Raw genomic sequence first — 9,750 nt, 5'->3', positions numbered from 1 at the left:
TGACTGTAAGGCGTTTGCACATAATCTGTATGCAAGTTTTCAAGGTGTCCCACAGCACATTCCTGATATTCTGCAATGCACTTTTTAAAAATGATGTTTTTTTCAGCAGGCACATTCTCTCGTAAAAACAAAAATTGCATGTGTATATCTCTAGTTTGGAATACCATAGCCTTGCATGCATACTCTCATGGGTCACTCAAGTATTTTGGACCCTATTGCTCTCTGTTTTCGTGCTGCTTTTAGTATATGGCCCATATTACAGAAGTCTACCATCTTTGAGTATTTGAGGCTCCTTTGTAAGTGCTTTATATTTTTTCCTTGAAGAGCTATATAATAAAGGGGTCCGGGAAAGATTGCATTTATGGAAGATAAAAGAAGGCCCACTTGTCTCACCAAATGCTGTAGAGAAACCTGATGTTTTACTCATGTTATCCTTAGTTCGTTTTTGTTAGACCTTGCATTCTTAAGGTGGTCCCAACCCCACCTTATTGCTTTTCACCTCCGCATTTTGCTGTATCTTTTTGTTGGCCTTAGGACTCTGATCACTTTATCGCTACTAATCAGTGCTGAAGTGCACGTGCTTCTTCCCTAATCATGTGTATAATTGGAGTATACCTGACTGACAGATTTAATTTACTTGAAAGCCCCTTTTAGAGTGGTATACCATATACCCAGGGACTGATTGTGCCGCCCAAAGAAATAGCATTTCAAACCTGTCTCAAGCCTGCTACTGCAGTGCCTGTGCTGCAGTGTACTGCCACTTCGACTTGGCATTTAAAACTACTTGCCAAGCCTTAAACTCCAATTTTATTACATATCAGTAAGCCCTAAGGTAGGCCCTAGGTAGTCCTAGCGGCATCATGCTATGTAAGTAAAAGGTAAGACATGTACTGTGGTAGTTTGTATGTCCTAGTAGTATCAAACAGTCTATTACATTTTTCACTACTGTGAGGTCTGCCCCTCTCATAGGTTAGCATTGGGTATTCCCTTATACTTTTTGGAGGGTAATTCCATATCAGAGAGGAGAAGCTTTATTTATTTATTGATAAATCCTATCTACTGGTGAGGTTGGATTTAATCTTACTATTGTATAAATGCCATTTTTAGAGAGTGAGCATTTCTCTGCACTTACTGCTCTATTTGCATGAAAACCTGTCTTCAATTGACGTCTGGATTGGGCTGCGAGACAGCTACATATGTGCATTCCCTGTAGACAGCCACAACACAGGTCACTCAACTGCAACTGCATTCATCTGCATTCTGATTGGCCTGGGGGAGAGCTCCGCTCCCCTTACCGCAAATATGTTCAAGAACGATAATTTATGTCAGTAAGTACAGTATACCTACATCTTATAATCATGTGTGTTTAAATAATTTGTCGTTGGATCGTTTAAATATTGAAAAGGATCTGTTTTTAATAGACATTTTACAAAAACCACTGGTACATTTGGGAATTCTGTAAAGGAAAAACCCAACTGCCGTGACATTGCCAACCACAATGCCGTGACTCGGATTCGAACCGAGGTTGCTGCGGCCACAACGCAGAGTACTAACCTCTATACGATCACGGCGAGCTACTTGAGCTCAATAACGTAGAGTGACATGAAGAAATTATAATTCGGAACACTCAGGGCTACTCCTGTGATAGGCTGAATGTGTTCATTGCTTCCTCATTCCTTATACAAAGGCTTTATCTCCTCAGTGGTTGATAGGCTGAAACCGTTTCCTGGCCGCCTGCTTGTGAACTGGCAGGAGTCAAAGATCACACATACACTGGTGGGCCTGTGATGGGACACCAATGCAGAGAAACACACCTGGCGCAGATATCCTATTCTGTTTATTAGACCTGCATCTCCCCTGTACCTCCTCAAGCCATCTGTATGTGAAGCAAGAAAGAGTTAAGGAACGGTCCATCTACACTTTTATTGGGAGGATGCTGCCATGAGCTCCTCCCAGCTAATCACACAAACAGCATTAAAGCAAAATACCTACACAGTTAAGGGGGGACTGCATGGTTAGGTTTTTGAGGAATTATTGAAACTGACCTCAGTGACCCATAATCAGAGCTGTGGCTAATGACTGCATGCCTAATTATGATAAAGCAAGCACCATGGCTCGTAGGGGCCCCGCAACACACTTTTCTTAGCTCATTGAATTAAAGTATAAACTCCGGCCATGTGTGAGTTGTAAAGGCTTGTTAATTTTGTTGCTTTTCAAATTCACGTCTGACAACAAGATGAAGGAACATTGGGGCATCAGACGCTTTGGAAAGTAGCCACCAACCGCAGAGAAAGAGAGAAAGAGGGAAAAGACAGTATGAGGTGTGGAGAAAACAGCAGCATGTACAAGGAGCTCAAATGAGATTAATGGCGCCTAAATAGAGCACGTAAAGGAACAGTTACAAATCTAAGAAAAGGGAAAGAAAAGACTAGGAAAAAATACAGAAAGAGCTTGTAGATGAAAATCTCTTCCAGGAACAGCATGTTAAGAGAAATTACACAGGGAGCAGTTAAGCTTGTAACACGGGGGAGAATAGAAAAGAAAATGCAGTTTTATGAAGTGTGTTTGCCTAATCCAGCTAGCACTTTTATTTTATTTCTCTATTTGCTTCTTTTATTGGTAAAGTAAGTTTCAAGTGCATGCACAGGTATGACAGAGAGAGCCAGGGTATAATAATTTGAAGCGTTTGCACCAGCGCTAATGAAGGACGAGAGTTATAGCAAAGATATGAAAGGGGGAGCGATAATAAATATGTGATATGGCAATAGTGACACCAAAATAAGCCACCTATTTATAAAACTGACATGGAAGAAATACTAAAGGTTATCTTCTGAAATTGTAGCCAATGTTAAAAAGATTCTCGTTGTCGGAAGGATTCAAACCTGCGCTGGGAGACCCCAATGGATTTCTAGTCCATCGCCTTAACCACTCGGCCACAACAACTGACTGTAAGGCGTGTGCACATAATCTGTATGCAAGTTTTCAAGGTTTCCCACAGCAAATTTCTGATATTCTGCAATGCACTTTTTAAAAATAATGTATTTTTCAGCAGGCACATTCTCTCCTAAAAACAAAAATTGCATGCGTATATCTCTAGTTTGGAATACCATAGGCTTGCATGCATACTCCCATGGGTCACTCAAGTTTTTTGGACCCTATTGCACTCTGTTTTCGTGCTGCTTTTAGTATATCGCCCATCTTACAGAAGTCTACCATCTTTGAGTATTTGAGGCTCCTTTGTAAGTGCTTTATATTTTTTCCTTGAAGAGCTATATAATAAAGGGGTCCGGGAAAGATTGCATTTATGGAAGATAAAAGAAGGCCCACTTGTCTCACCAAATGCTGTAGAGAAACCTGATGTTTTACTCATGTTATCCTTAGTTCGTTTTTGTTAGACCTTGCATTCTTAAGGTGGTCCCAACCCCACCTTATTGCTTTTCACCTCCGCATTTTGCTGTATCTTTTTGTTGGCCTTAGGACTCTGATCACTTTATCGCTACTAATCAGTGCTGAAGTGCACATGCTTCTTCCTTAATCATGTGTATAATTGGAGTATACCTGACTGACAGATTTAATTTACTTGAAAGCCCCTTGTAAAGTGGTATACCATATACCCAGGGACTGATTGTGCCGCCCAAAGAAATAGCATTTCAAACCTGTCTCAAGCCTGCTACTGCAGTGCCTGTGCTGCAGTGTACTGCCACTTCGACTTGGCATTTAAAACTACTTGCCAAGCCTTAAACTCCAATTTTATTACATATCAGTAACCCCTAAGGTAGGCCCTAAGTAGTCCTAGGGGCTTCATGCTATGTAAGTAAAAGGTAAGTTATGTACTGTGGTAGTTTGTATGTCCTAGTAGTATCAAACAGTCTATTACATTTTTCACTACTGTGAGGTCTGCCCCTCTCATTGGTTAGCATTGGGTATTCCCTTATACTTTTTGGGGGGTAATTCCACATCAGAGAGGAGAAGCTTTATTTATTTATTGATAAATCCTATCTACTGGTGAGGTTGGATTTAATCTTACTATTGTATAAATGCCATTTTTAGAGAGTGAGCATTTCTCTGCACTTACTGCTCTATTTGCATGAAAACCTGTCTTCAATTGACGTCTGGATTGGGCTGCGAGACAGCTACATAAGTGCATTCCCTGTAGACAGCCACAACACAGGTCACTCAACTGCAACTGCATTCATCTGCATTCTGATTGGCCTGGGGGAGAGCTCCGCTCCCCTTACCGCAAATATGTTCAAGAACGATAATTTATGTCAGTAAGTACAGTATACCTACATCTTATAATCATGTGTGTTTAAATAATTTGTCGTTAGATCGTTTAAATATTGAAAAGGATCTGTTTTTAATAGACATTTTACAAAAACAACTGGTACATTTGGGAATTCTGTAAAGGAAAAACCCAACTGCCGTGACATTGCCAACCACAATGCCGTGACTCGGATTCGAACCGAGGTTGCTGCGGCCACAACGCAGAGTACTAACCACTATACGATCACGGCGAGCAACTTGGGCTCAATAACGTACAGTGACATGAAGAAATTATAATTCGGAACACTCAGGGCTACTCCTGTGATAGGCTGAATGTGTTCATTGCTTCCTCATTCCTTATACAAAGGCTTTATCTCCTCAGTGGTTGATAGGCTGAAACCGTTTCCTGGCCGCCTGCTTGTGAACTGGCAGGAGTCAAAGATCACACATACACTGGTGGGCCTGTGATGGGACACCAATGCAGATAAACACACCTGGCGCAGATATTCTATTCTGTTTATTAGACCTGCATCTCCCCTGTACCTCCTCAAGCCATCTGTATGTGAAGCAAGAAAGAGTTAAGGAACGGTCCATCTACACTTTTATTGGGAGGATGCTGCCGTGAGCTCCTCCCAGCTAATCACACAAACAGCAGTAAAGCAAGATAACTAAACAGTTAGGGGAGACTGCATGGTAAGGTTTTTGAGGAATTATTGAAACTGACCTCAGTGACCCATAATCAGAGCTGTGGCTAATGACAGCATGCCTAATTATGATGAAGCAAGCACCATGGCTCGTAGGGGCCCCGCAACACACTTTTCTTATCTCATTGAATTAAAGTATAAACTCCTGCCATGTGTGAGTGGTAAAGGCTTGTTAATTTTGTTGCTTTTCAAATTCACGTCTGACAACAAGACGAAGGAACATTGGGGCATCAGACGCTTTGGAAAGTAGCCACCAACCGCAGAGAAAGAGAGAAAGAGGGAAAAGACAGTATGAGGTGTGGAGAAAATAGCAGCAGGTACAAGGAGCTCAAATGAGATTAATGGCGCATAAATAGAGCACGTAAAGGAACAGTTCAAATCTAAGAAAAGGGAAAGAAAAGACTAGGAAAAAACACAGAAAGAGCTTGTAGATGAAATTCTCTTCCAGGGACAGTAGGTTAAGAGAAATTACACAGGGAGCAGTTAAGCTTGTAACACGGGGGAGAATAGAAAAGAAAATGCAGTTTTATGAAGTGTGTTTGCCTAATCCAGCTAGCACTTTTATATTATTTCTCTATTTGCTTCTTTTATTGGTAAAGTAAGTTTCAAGTGCATGCACAGGTATGACCGAGAGAGCCAGGGTATAATAATTTGAAGCGTTTGCACCAGCGCTAATGAAGGACGAGAGTTATAGCAAAGATATGAAAGGGGGAGCGATAATAAATATGTGATATGGCAATAGTGACACCAAAATAAGCCACCTATTTATAAAACTGACATGGAAGAAATACTAAAGGTTAACTTCTGAAATTGTAGCCGATGTTAAAAAGATTCTCATTGTCGGCAGGATTCGAACCTGCGCGGGGAGACCCCAATGGATTTCTTGTCCATAACCTTAACCACTCGGCCACAACAACTGACTCTAAGGTGTGTGCACATAATCTGTATGCAAGTTTTCAAGGTGTCCCACAGCACATTCCTGATATTCTGCAATGCACTTTTTAAAAATAATGTTTTTTTCAGCAGGCACATTCTCCCCTAAAAACAAAAATTGCATGCGTATATCTCTAGTTTGGAATACCATAGGCTTGCATGCATACTCTCATGGGTCACTCAAGTTTTTTGGACCCTATTGCACTCTGTTTTCGTGCTGCTTTTAGTATATGGCCCATATTACAGAAGTCTACCATTTTTGAGTATTTGAGTCTCCTTTGTAAGTGCTTTATATTTTTTCCTTGAAGAGCTACATAATAAAGGGGTCCGGGAAAGATTGCATTTATGGAAGATAAAAGAATGCCCACTTGTCTCACCAAATGCTGTAGAGAAACCTGATGTTTTACTCATGTTATCCTTAGTTCGTTTTTGTTAGACTTTGCATTCTTAAGGTGGTCCCAACCCCACCTTATTGCTTTTCACCTCCGCATTTTGCTGTATCTTTTTGTTGGCCTTAGGACTCTGATCACTTTATCGCTACTAATCAGTGCTGAAGTGCACGTGCTTCTTCCCTAATCATGTGTATAATTGGAGTATACCTGACTGACAGATTTAATTTACTTGAAAGCCCCTTGTAGAGTGGTATACCATATACCCAGGGACTGATTGTGCCGCCCAAAGAAATAGCATTTCAAACCTGTCTCAAGCCTGCTACTGCAGTGCCTGTGCTGCAGTGTACTGCCACTTCGACTTGGCATTTAAAACTACTTGCCAAGCCTTAAACTCCAATTTTATTACATATCAGTAACCCCTAAGGTAGGCCCTAGGTAGTCCTAGGGGCATCATGCTATGTAAGTAAAAGGTAAGACATGTACTGTGGTAGTTTGTATGTCCTAGTAGTATCAAACAGTCTATTACATTTTTCACTACTGTGAGGTCTGCCCCTCTCATAGGTTAGCATTGGGTATTCCCGTATACTTTTTGGAGGGTAATTCCATATCAGAGAGGAGAAGCTTTATTTATTTATTGATAAATCCTATCTACTGGTGAGGTTGGATTTAATCTTACTATTGTATAAATGCCATTTTTAGAGAGTGAGCATTTCTCTGCACTTACTGCTCTATTTGCATGAAAACCTGTCTTCAATTGACGTCTGGATTGGGCTGCGAGACAGCTACATATGTGCATTCCCTGTAGACAGCCACAACACAGGTCACTCAACTGCAACTGCATTCATCTGCATTCTGATTGGCCTGGGGGAGAGCTCCGCTCCCCTTACCGCAAATATGTTCAAGAACGATAATTTATGTCAGTAAGTACAGTATACCTACATCTTATAATCATGTGTGTTTAAATAATTTGTCGTTGGATCGTTTAAATATTGAAAAGGATCTGTTTTTAATAGACATTTTACAAAAACCACTGGTACATTTGGGAATTCTGTAAAGGAAAAACCCAACTGCCGTGACATTGCCAACCACAATGCCGTGACTCGGATTCGAACCGAGGTTGCTGCGGCCACAACGCAGAGTACTAACCTCTATACGATCACGGCGAGCTACTTGAGCTCAATAACGTAGAGTGACATGAAGAAATTATAATTCGGAACACTCAGGGCTACTCCTGTGATAGGCTGAATGTGTTCATTGCTTCCTCATTCCTTATACAAAGGCTTTATCTCCTCAGTGGTTGATAGGCTGAAACCGTTTCCTGGCCGCCTGCTTGTGAACTGGCAGGAGTCAAAGATCACACATACACTGGTGGGCCTGTGATGGGACACCAATGCAGAGAAACACACCTGGCGCAGATATCCTATTCTGTTTATTAGACCTGCATCTCCCCTGTACCTCCTCAAGCCATCTGTATGTGAAGCAAGAAAGAGTTAAGGAACGGTCCATCTACACTTTTATTGGGAGGATGCTGCCGTGAGCTCCTCCCAGCTAATCACACAAACAGCATTAAAGCAAAATACCTACACAGTTAAGGGGGGACTGCATGGTTAGGTTTTTGAGGAATTATTGAAACTGACCTCAGTGACCCATAATCAGAGCTGTGGCTAATGACTGCATGCCTAATTATGATAAAGCAAGCACCATGGCTCGTAGGGGCCCCGCAACACACTTTTCTTAGCTCATTGAATTAAAGTATAAACTCCGGCCATGTGTGAGTTGTAAAGGCTTGTTAATTTTGTTGCTTTTCAAATTCACGTCTGACAACAAGATGAAGGAACATTGGGGCATCAGACGCTTTGGAAAGTAGCCACCAACCGCAGAGAAAGAGAGAAAGAGGGAAAAGACAGTATGAGGTGTGGAGAAAACAGCAGCATGTACAAGGAGCTCAAATGAGATTAATGGCGCCTAAATAGAGCACGTAAAGGAACAGTTACAAATCTAAGAAAAGGGAAAGAAAAGACTAGGAAAAAATACAGAAAGAGCTTGTAGATGAAAATCTCTTCCAGGAACAGCATGTTAAGAGAAATTACACAGGGAGCAGTTAAGCTTGTAACACGGGGGAGAATAGAAAAGAAAATGCAGTTTTATGAAGTGTGTTTGCCTAATCCAGCTAGCACTTTTATTTTATTTCTCTATTTGCTTCTTTTATTGGTAAAGTAAGTTTCAAGTGCATGCACAGGTATGACAGAGAGAGCCAGGGTATAATAATTTGAAGCGTTTGCACCAGCGCTAATGAAGGACGAGAGTTATAGCAAAGATATGAAAGGGGGAGCGATAATAAATATGTGATATGGCAATAGTGACACCAAAATAAGCCACCTATTTATAAAACTGACATGGAAGAAATACTAAAGGTTATCTTCTGAAATTGTAGCCGATGTTAAAAAGATTCTCGTTGTCGGAAGGATTCAAACCTGCGCCGGGAGACCCCAATGGATTTCTAGTCCATCGCCTTAACCACTCGGCCACAACAACTGACTGTAAGGCGTGTGCACATAATCTGTATGCAAGTTTTCAAGGTTTCCCACAGCAAATTTCTGATATTCTGCAATGCACTTTTTAAAAATAATGTATTTTTCAGCAGGCACATTCTCTCCTAAAAACAAAAATTGCATGCGTATATCTCTATTTTGGAATACCATAGGCTTGCATGCATACTCCCATGGGTCACTCAAGTTTTTTGGACCCTATTGCACTCTGTTTTCGTGCTGCTTTTAGTATATCGCCCATCTTACAGAAGTCTACCATCTTTGAGTATTTGAGGCTCCTTTGTAAGTGCTTTATATTTTTTCCTTGAAGAGCTATATAATAAAGGGGTCCGGGAAAGATTGCATTTATGGAAGATAAAAGAAGGCCCACTTGTCTCACCAAATGCTGTAGAGAAACCTGATGTTTTACTCATGTTATCCTTAGTTCGTTTTTGTTAGACCTTGCATTCTTAAGGTGGTCCCAACCCCACCTTATTGCTTTTCACCTCCGCATTTTGCTGTATCTTTTTGTTGGCCTTAGGACTCTGATCACTTTATCGCTACTAATCAGTGCTGAAGTACACATGCTTCTTCCTTAATCATGTGTATAATTGGAGTATACCTGACTGACAGATTTAATTTACTTGAAAGCCCCTTGTAAAGTGGTATACCATATACCCAGGGACTGATTGTGCCGCCCAAAGAAATAGCATTTCAAACCTGTCTCAAGCCTGCTACTGCAGTGCCTGTGCTGCAGTGTACTGCCACTTCGACTTGGCATTTAAAACTACTTGCCAAGCCTTAAACTCCAATTTTATTACATATCAGTAACCCCTAAGGTAGGCCCTAGGTAGTCCTAGGGGCATCATGCTATGTAAGTAAAAGGTAAGACATGTACTGTGGTAGTTTGTATGTCCTAGTAGTATCAAA

The 9,750-nt window shown here is 41.1% G+C and overlaps 1 non-coding gene across 1 annotated transcript; it reads right to left on the bottom strand.

Moving 5' to 3' along the window:
- Window positions 1–4,442: 4,442 nt before the first annotated feature.
- On the bottom strand, window positions 4,443–4,514 carry TRNAH-GUG (transfer RNA histidin (anticodon GUG)). Its single transcript has one exon. It is a non-coding gene; the product is annotated as a tRNA-His (tRNA).
- Window positions 4,515–9,750: the final 5,236 nt, after the last annotated feature.

Source organism: Lissotriton vulgaris, unplaced genomic scaffold (assembly GCF_964263255.1).
Source record: "Lissotriton vulgaris unplaced genomic scaffold, aLisVul1.2 SCAFFOLD_301, whole genome shotgun sequence".
Classification (NCBI taxonomy): domain Eukaryota; kingdom Metazoa; phylum Chordata; class Amphibia; order Caudata; family Salamandridae; genus Lissotriton; species Lissotriton vulgaris.
Note: the sequence above shows the minus strand (reverse complement) of the source record. Positions and strands in the feature narration are given on the sequence as shown.